Here is a 9,347-nt window from a genome sequence, read left to right as displayed (position 1 = left end):
CTAAGGCTCACATGGGTATAAGTGGCTTCTTCTTTTTCCTTACTCCGTCATGTACTGCAAATCACAATCCAGCCTATAGGGTTCATTTATTGCATTTACACTTTAAAAATAAAAATAACATTATAATAAATTCAGTGTGTGTGGGATGTGTATGTATTTGTTACACTGCACTGGCTCTCCCCGCAATGGATGTTCACACATGTGAAAATCAGAATTCTTTCTCTGTGCTAATTTCTCCTCAGTTATGTTAGCCAAATGGGCTCGTTTCCCCCTGGAGCTGCCCAATTACCCCAAGGAGGCACGGGAGTCTAGAAGACGGCTTCAAGTTCTTTATTGATCAGTCAGCTGAGCGGGTGTCCCCCTCGACTCATGCCAGAGGGAGGAACACACCTTACAAGCACAACTGGGCTTCTTTTATACAGAGAGACAAACAACTTAGCGTGTCTAAATTCTGCTAACCCATGCATTGTTTAAATTCAGTTCTAGTAGTAATCAGGATACATCTGTTTAGCTTCCCATCCTTCACATTCCTTTCCCAGGGTCCGTCCAACCCCCTCCCCTTTTCCATATATCTTCTATACATCCTGTATACGTGCAGCGTCATGCATGGGAAACGACAGTGAGAACTGAGATAAGCATGTTTACTGGGATAACAAGCAGAAGCCGAGATAAGCATGTTTTTTGGTTTTTGGGCCTAACAAGATTCCCCCCTAAAAAGCATTTTGAGAGCCTTATGGCCCCCAATCCTCAGCCTTCACCGGCTGGTATAGGGCCATCATTTGTTGGTGTATAATTTGATTAGCCATTCGTCGGACTAATGCAACTGCACAGGGAGCAAAGCAAGCTAGGGTTAATAGGGTTGTAATAAAAAGTACAAAGAGAAGAAGGCCTTCTCGGAGCCATCCCAGTTGCGGTAGCCAGGACGTGAACCAGTCCATATTCCACCCACCCCATGTTTGGACCGGGACATGGGCTAGCTTCCTCATTTCTTTTGTTAGCTGTTTTACCGCCTTTTCATTATCATCTATTTGTAAACAGCAATTAGATTAGTTTAATTTTGCACAGATTCCCCCTTCTTCTGCCAGCAAATAATCAAGAACTAGATGGTGCTGGTTGAGCACATTCCTCATCTGAGTGGACTGATCGGCCAAAAGATCAAGAGCTGCAGCCGTCTGATTAGTTATTATTTCTAAAATGGCTTGCAGCCTAATTATCCGATTCAAGTTGTAAATGGGCTCCCTTGCTCCTGAGATCCACTCATTAGGATTCCATGTAGCTGGACCATAATGTTTTATAATTTTCTCAGGGGGCCACTCCTGAGCCCCCCATGTTTGGGAGCTTCCGGCGGTCAGGGTGGAATCCACGAACCGCCTTTTTAATTAAATTATTATACACCTTAATTCCCAACTTATTTCCCTGCATCTGGGGTAATAGAAAGAACAAGGGTCTTATATATCCAACATAACATATCCCAGACCAATTTGGAGGCAATCTTCAGTAGGCATAGGACCCGCAGATCCAATAATGGCCCTTTAGAGCCCAGGTTCCATTAGCAAAGGGGCCATTCCAGGTTTCCTCATTCTCATCGTCCTTTAGATGGTCAAAATATAAAGGATTACCTGGCCCTAAAGGTCCCCCCACCATTCCATCAGCTGAACTGCAATAATCACATCTCCACGCCCCAGCTCCTGCTTTCCAGACACAATCGCAGCCTCATTTTGGCTGATTGGTGCTAGACCAGAATTGTTTAAAACCCCATACTCGAGTTCCATTCTGATTCTGCCATGCCCATTTGAAACCACTGTACCACGTGGTCCTTGCTAGTGGTATTGTCTAGCTGGCAACTCGTGAATAGGGCGTCAAAGAACCCATCCTGTCCTACCGCCCTGCAACCTTCGGCCGTAGGGTAGTATTGTTTGGAGCATTTCACCCAACTATTATTGGTGAGCCTCACATGGGTCTGGTTCCTTTGCCCCTGATATTTAGAGCAGTCATACAGATGACAATAAGGGTCCCAGCAATCAAACCCTGGGGATAGAGTCCAATCACACTTGCTTTCTCCCAAGTACACTCCCTCCCGCCTTATCCGATTAAGGCAGAGAATACCCATTACAGAAGAATACAGTCGCCAGGGGCTACTATCCTCAGTCCAAACCCCCGTTCCATCGTGGACTATACTCAAATTGCTGAGCCACCATTTGGGCTGTACCGGCTGGGCTACCCAAGGCCATTCATTTAATTCCTCTGGGCCTCCGCATACCCAACAGTTACTGAGGTTAATGGATTTTGCTATTGTCTCCCCCAGCTGTAAAAACCTATTTTCTCAACCATAATAGTGGTGGAAGCACATAAACAAAGATATTAACAATAATTTCATTATCTTTTTCTAAACAGTCCCTTTAGTCCGTCCAAGTACTGATACTCCCAGGTGGAGTCTTCACCTGTGCCACCCTGGGCGTCCGGAGCCGGGGTGGGCAGAGGGCTGGTGTCCTCTTCCGCTAGTTCAGTTTCCGGGTTAGGGTTCAGAAACCGCCTTACCCGCGTATAGTGTGTCCATTTGTCACTCCCAAGAACTTTGACTGCAGCTTGGCTGATGAGCGAGACAGTGTGCGGGCCGTCCCACCGTGGTGTAAGGGGTTCACGCTTCCACTTCTTGACGAGGACGTGATCACCGATCTGGAACGGGTACACGGGCTGGTCCAAGGAAAGGGCCTGAAAAGGCACCGCTTCGATGCAGCTGTAACAAAACAGATTGCAACCCAGAGACCTGTTTCCATAAGGAGTCCTTCCCCATTTCCCAGTTTACATCCTCCCGGAACCCCGGGATAATGGTGAAAGCTTAAGACCCTTACGTGGGGCCCTTCGAATGCGGGTAAGGGCGAGTGGTAACGCATCAAGCCACTTTAAACTAGACTCTGTGCATAGTTTAGTGAGGGTATCCTTGAGAGTTCTATTCATTCTTTCCACCTGTCCCGTGCTTTGCGGCCTCCAGGGTGTATGCAACTTCCATTGTATACCGAGTGCCTGGGACACCTGTTGCAAGACTTCAATACAGTCATGAGTGGGGCTGGTCTCATAGGAAACCCAAGGGTCAGGCAATAGGGTAGCTAGGTTGAGGGAACTAACTGTTCTAAAGGTTAAGTTAGGGGCTAGCAAGGGCCCTACCTCATATCTGGTATGTCGACTGGGATATAGATGCTTTTCCCCAGCGCCTGTCCCCAGTATTTGAGGTATCCCGTGGGGAACCACAACCTCAGTGTCCCCCCCCAGGGTAAACTTTTCAGCCTCCTGTACAAGGAGAGCGGTTGCTGCAACGGCCCATAAACAGGCAGGCCACCCCTTGACGACAGGGTCCAAGACCTTCGAATAGTATCCAATGGGTCGCCAGGTTAGCCCTGACCTTTGGCACAGGACTCCAGCTGCCACCCCTCCTCTTTCAGGAACGTATAGGGTGAATGGCTTCCGGGAATCTGTGAGGGCTAGAGCGGGAGGCTGAACCAAGCCTTCTTTAAGCTCTCGAAATGCTTTTTCCATTTCCCTGGTCCATTTCCAGTGGAGCAGACCTTCTTTAGTTAAAGACTCATATAGTGGTCTGGCTTTTCCCCCATAGTCAGGGATCCAGAGTCGACAGAAGCCAGTCAATCCCAGAAAAGCCCTTAATTCTCGGGGGTTCCGGGGTTGAGGGCTGTTAAGTATAACCTGGATTCTTTCTTTACCCAAACTGCGACTCCCTTGGCAGAGGTGGTATCCAAGGAAGGTGACCTGCTGCTTAACCAACTGAGCTTTTTCCTTTGATACTTTATATCCCTGTACCCCAAGGTGATTGAGGAGCTCTACAGTTTGCTCCTTGCAGACTGTCTTTGTTTCAGTACTCAAGAGCAGATCATCGCAGCACTGAACTATGTTACATGAAGGGTGTTTAGCCAGGAATGGGGTGAGGTCCCTTTTTAACTGGCTGCCAAAAATCTCGGGTGCACAGGTAAGTCCTTGTGGGACAACAGTCCAAAGTTATTGAGCTTTGTAGTGGGTACCTGGGTCCTCCCACTCAAAGGCAAACAGTCTCTGCTATTAACTTGTTAATTTGTCTTAGGTCCTGGACCAACCGATACTGCCCATTAGGCTTAGGCACCCCCATTATTGGAGTATTGTATGGGGACGTGTCTTCCTTTAACCACCCGTACTGCAAAAACTTTTGAATCAGGGGTTTTAACCCGATCCGAGTGGTTAGCTTAAGGGGGTATTGTCGAATTCGGACTGGGCTGCTTCCCTCCTTAAGGGAAATATGCACTGGTGTAGCATTCCTGGCTCGGGCCACGCCTCCTTCCTCTGCCCAGACCTTGGGATTTACCCCCTGCAGCTGGCTTCCATCACTTCCCTTACATTCCAGGGAGTGATCTCTAGCATTTATGAGAGCCATTTGGTAATTAGAGGCTAGTTGCTTAGGGATTCTGACTTCCATTGTCCCATTATCGAATGAGATCTCCGCCTGTAATTTAGTGAGGATATCTCGTCCGAGCAGCGCTATGGGGCAGGAGGGACTGCAAACAAACTGATGGGAAATTTGACGGTCCCCTATTTTTACTAGGAGAGGCAAAGTTTTTTTCCAAAGCTGTAGTTTGTCCCTCTATCCCCTGGACTATGGCACGTCCCCGAGCTCTATCTCGGGGAGCCTTATTAAGGGGGAGCAAACTAAGAGTGGCCCCAGTATCAATAAGGGCTTCAATTGGGCGGCCCTCCACTTTAATTTTTACTGTGGGATCCAGGCTGGCAGCTTGTGCTGTCAGGAGGGGCCGCTGGGTTCCCCGACCCCCCTATGGGGAAGACTCCTCCCCGAACGTCCTGTACTGTTGTAGAGGATAGGAAGGGACGGGGTTTTATCTTTACGTTCCTTTCCCATGGCCTGTCACCGGGGGCATTCAGTCTTCCAGTGCCCCTCTTTCCTACAGATAGCGCACTGATTTCGACCCAGGCAGGGGCCCCGCCCCTTCCCCGGTGGCCCTGGCCGTCCCTTAACTTTGTCCCCCCTTTCTTCATATCCTTTCCTTTGGGCCATGGCTAAAACGTGGGCCCCTTTCTTCCGAGAACGGGGGATTCTGTTGCTTCCAATTATATAGATCACTAGTGGTAAAGGGAACATATACCATAGTGAGATTACCCTCAGGGGCAGAGGGAATCACAGCCCACAGACAAAATTTCTTAACAGGGAAACAGGGTTTCCTAACAGGGGCACGGGCCATTAAGGTTTTAATAGTTTGTGATCTACATTTTTGCAACCATGGGGGATGATTGGCCACAAGGTCCTGCCAAATATCTATATAGGGATATTGGTCCCAATGCCCATCCCAGGTCACAATGCTATGTACTGCTTGTACAACCCCTGGTTTGAGCGTCCCTCCCTCGGGCCATTCCACCCCGAATGTCATCCATTCAAGAGTACAGAATTTTACAAGCTTGTCTTTACATAATACAATTCCATAATTAGCCTGGCGTCTAAACGCCTTCCAGTTATCCAGCATACATCCCAGGGGTGTCCAGGAGAAGGTGCTTTGTCCGGACCCCATTATGCTTTACCCAGAGTTTTCCGAGACAGAGATATCAAGAGGGGGAAGAGGTATAGATCTAGTTCTAACTCAGATATCCGCTGGGTCACGAGGTTCGGCTGACCCCCCTTGCAATCAAGATATCCTGGTCATCGGGTTTCCCCTTGCAGGAGTCTTGGGGCGGCTGAAGTCAGCTTAAGCCTCAGACCTGTCAGCAGCACTCATTCATCTTTCACACAGATCCTTTAATCAGTTACAATCTCGGTTTCCAACACACCATTAAGAGGAGAAACAAGATTACCCCTCCCAGAAACAAGAGTAATCCCTGAGGTTTCTCCAAGTCCCAATAATTGTTAAAAACGGCTCATGGACTTGTGGAGTTAGTTACGTTACTCATTGGCCGTTATTTGCTTACCCTTTAACCAAAAACACAACAACAAGACATTTACAAAGCTACAATAATGTTAACATACCTTCCCGTATACAGGCTGCCCAGGGGATTTCCACTGTCCAACCCACACCTCGGGGGCGTTATTCCTCAAACCCAGGAGGTAAACGCACTTACCGCCCGAAGTGGCCGCGTCCGGCAGTCAGACTTCCCCTCCTTCTGAAGCCGTCTTGCTTCCATGTCCTTCAGAGTTCTCTTCAGAGAGGACGCAGCCGCCCCGGCCGATTGTGACGATCCGAGGCCCGAGCAAAGCAACAGCTCGAGGTGGCCACTCCTCGGAATCGCCCTCGGCCGTCGGTCAGTGCCCTCTACAGGGAGAGAAGTCCCGGCGGAGTCGCCATTTGTTAGCCAAATGGGCTCGTTTCCCCCTGGAGCTGCCCAATTACCCCAAGGAGGCACGGGAGTCTAGAAGACGGCTTCAAGTTCTTTATTGATCAGTCAGCTGAGCGGGTGTCCCCCTCGACTCATGCCAGAGGGAGGAACACACCTTACAAGCACAACTGGGCTTCTTTTATACAGAGAGACAAACAACTTAGCGTGTCTAAATTCTGCTAACCCATGCATTGTTTAAATTCAGTTCTAGTAGTAATCAGGATACATCTGTTTAGCTTCCCATCCTTCACATTCCTTTCCCAGGGTCCGTCCAACCCCCTCCCCTTTTCCATATATCTTCTATACATCCTGTATACGTGCAGCGTCATGCATGGGAAACGACAGTGAGAACTGAGATAAGCATGTTTACTGGGATAACAAGCAGAAGCCGAGATAAGCATGTTTTTTGGTTTTTGGGCCTAACAGTTACAGCTATGTCACCCCACTGAGAGGAGATTTTGGCACTTGAAGTGCACTTAAATTAATAAGAATAATGATATATTATGCACAAACAGAATGTTTTTTCAGACAAATATATATTTCTCATTGGGGTTTGCACACATACTAAGTTTGAACTTACAAAAAAAAAACAAAAAACCTCAAACCTATCAATAACCCCAACCCCTGAATAAAGATTTAAAGCATTTAAAAATCACACCTTTTGCATGCTAAAATAAGTAGAAAATGTCCAGGTGAACCTTGCTCAAACATGGGAAAGGGGGAGGGGAAGAAGGCCCCCTACTCCAGAACCCATTGTTGCTGCTGCAACTGTCTGATGATTACAGTGCTGGCACTGTATTACTGATTAGACCTGATGTATTAATTTAAAAAAGGGTTTCCATCATGTTTTGTCAGTTCTGTTTGTCTTCAGTATTTCTAATGTCTATCACCTTAGTACAATGGGTGGGGAGGGGTACATTTAAAAGGTTCCACTAGTGCAGGGGTCGGCAACCTTTCAGAAGTAGGGTGCCGAGTCTTCATTTATTCACTCTAATTTAAAGTTTTGCGTGCCAGTAATACATTTTAATGTTTTTAGAAGGTCTCTTTCTATAAGTCTATAATATATAACTAAACTATTGTATGTAAAGTAAACAAGGATTTTAAAATGTTTAAGAAGCTTCATTTAAAATTAAATTAAAATGCAGAGCCCCCCGGACCAGTGGCCAAGATCCAGGCAGTGTGAGTGCCACTGAAAATCAGCTCACGTGCCGCCGTTGGCACGCGTGCCGTAGGTTGACTACCCCTGCACTAGTGTAACAGAATTTGCTGGCTCCAGAGATTGGCCTTGATACACCTAAGATCTTAAGTACATGTGTAACTTTAAGCATGCAAGGAGCCCCATTAACTTCAAGTCTAGATAATACTTGGGGTATGTCTACACTGGCAGAGTCTAGTTACAGTGCCGGCAGTTACAGCCATAGCCGCAGACTTCCCCTCTGCCCAGTGGGTGCTTGACCTCCCCTGCCCCCGCCCCTGCCCCCGCTCCTGCCCCACCTCTTCCAGCCCCTGCCCCGTCCTCGCCCTGCCTCATTCCACCCCTTCCCCGAAGTCCCAGCCCCCTTCCTGCCCCCATTTCACCCCCTTCCCCAAGTCCTCGCCTCTTCTCCGCCTCCTCCCCTGAGCGTGCCGCATCCCCGCTCTTCCCCCTCCATCCAGGAAAGTCCTAAGCACCGCCAAACAGCTGTTAGGCAGGAGGGGAGGCGGGAAGCACTGGGAGGGAGGAGGAGGAGTGGGGATGCGGTGCGCTTGGGAGGGGGGGAGGAGGTGAGGCGGGAGTGGGGGGAGCTTGGCTGCCAGTGGGTGCTGAGCACCTGCTAATTTTTTCCCATGGTTGCTCCAGCTCTGGAGCACCCACGGAGTAGGTGCCTATGGTTACAGCGCCGCTCAGAGAGCTCTGAAGGAAAACCACTGTGGTGTGTTCACACTGTCAGCTGCCTGCGCAATAGCGTGTTCACACTTGTGGCACTTGCAGAGATATTCGGAGTGGTGCACTCTGGGCAGTTATCACACAGAGCATCTCTTCCTCTTCTGCCGGTAAGAGTTGTGAGAAGGCGGAGGGGGTTGTGGGGCATCCTGTGTCCTGTCCCAATGCCCCATGATGCACTGCTTAGCATCCCAGTAATCCTTGTGCTTCTGTTCACATTGGTGCCATCTTTGAATGGTTTGTGTACTGCGTGCTCCGCCTCTTTGGTCTGCAGGACTGGATCCTGCACTGTTGACCAGTATGCTGCTTGCTCTGACTAACTCATCATGAGCGGCATGAGTTATTTCTTAAACTGCAAAGGCAAGAGACAAAGACATTGATCTTGCCATGCATAGTAGCTACAACACAAGATTGCTTGTGGCATTCATGGAGGTGCTGACCACAGTGGAACGCTGCTTTTGGGCTCAGAAAACAAGCACTGAGTGGTGGGATCACATCGTCCTGCACGTCTGGAATGACGAGCAGTGGCTGCAGAACTTTTGGATGAGGAAAGCCACATTCTGGGACTGTGTGATGAGCTCGTCCCAGCCCTGTGACGCAAGGACACGATAATGAGAGCTGCCCTGCCATTGAAGAAGCGCGTGGCGATTGCACTGTGGGAGCTGGCTACTTCAAACTTCTACCAAACGGTCACTAACCATTTTGGAATGGGAAAGTCAACGGTTGGACTCATGTTGACGGAAGTGTGCAGGGCCATTAATCGCATCCTGCTCTGAAAGACTGTGACTCTGGGCAACGTGTGTGACATTGTGGATGGCTTTCCCTAACTGTGGAGGGGCAATACATGGCGCACACATTCCAATTCTGGCACCAGACAACCTAGCCACCGAGTACATTAATCAGAAGGGGTATTTCTCAATGGTTCTCCAGGTGCTTGTGGATCACCGTGGGCATTTCATGGACATTAACGCAGGCTGGTCCGGAAAGGTGCATGATGCATGCATCTTTTGGAACATTGGCCTGTTCAGGAAGCTGCAAGCAGGGACTTTCTTCCCGGACCAGA

General features: G+C 48.9%; 1 long non-coding RNA gene across 1 annotated transcript; it reads right to left on the bottom strand.

Annotated features, from left to right (window-relative positions):
- Window positions 1–314: 314 nt before the first annotated feature.
- LOC135981490 (uncharacterized) lies at window positions 315–6,780 on the bottom strand. Its single transcript, XR_010598527.1, has 2 exons — window positions 6,014–6,780; window positions 315–2,737 (listed from the first exon to the last, which is right to left on the bottom strand). It is a non-coding gene; the product is annotated as an uncharacterized LOC135981490 (long non-coding RNA).
- Window positions 6,781–9,347: the final 2,567 nt, after the last annotated feature.

Source organism: Chrysemys picta, chromosome 2 (genome assembly GCF_011386835.1).
Source record: "Chrysemys picta bellii isolate R12L10 chromosome 2, ASM1138683v2, whole genome shotgun sequence".
NCBI lineage: Eukaryota > Metazoa > Chordata > Testudines > Emydidae > Chrysemys > Chrysemys picta.
The sequence above is the reverse complement of the archived record's forward strand: the minus strand, read 5'-3'. Positions and strand labels throughout refer to the sequence as shown.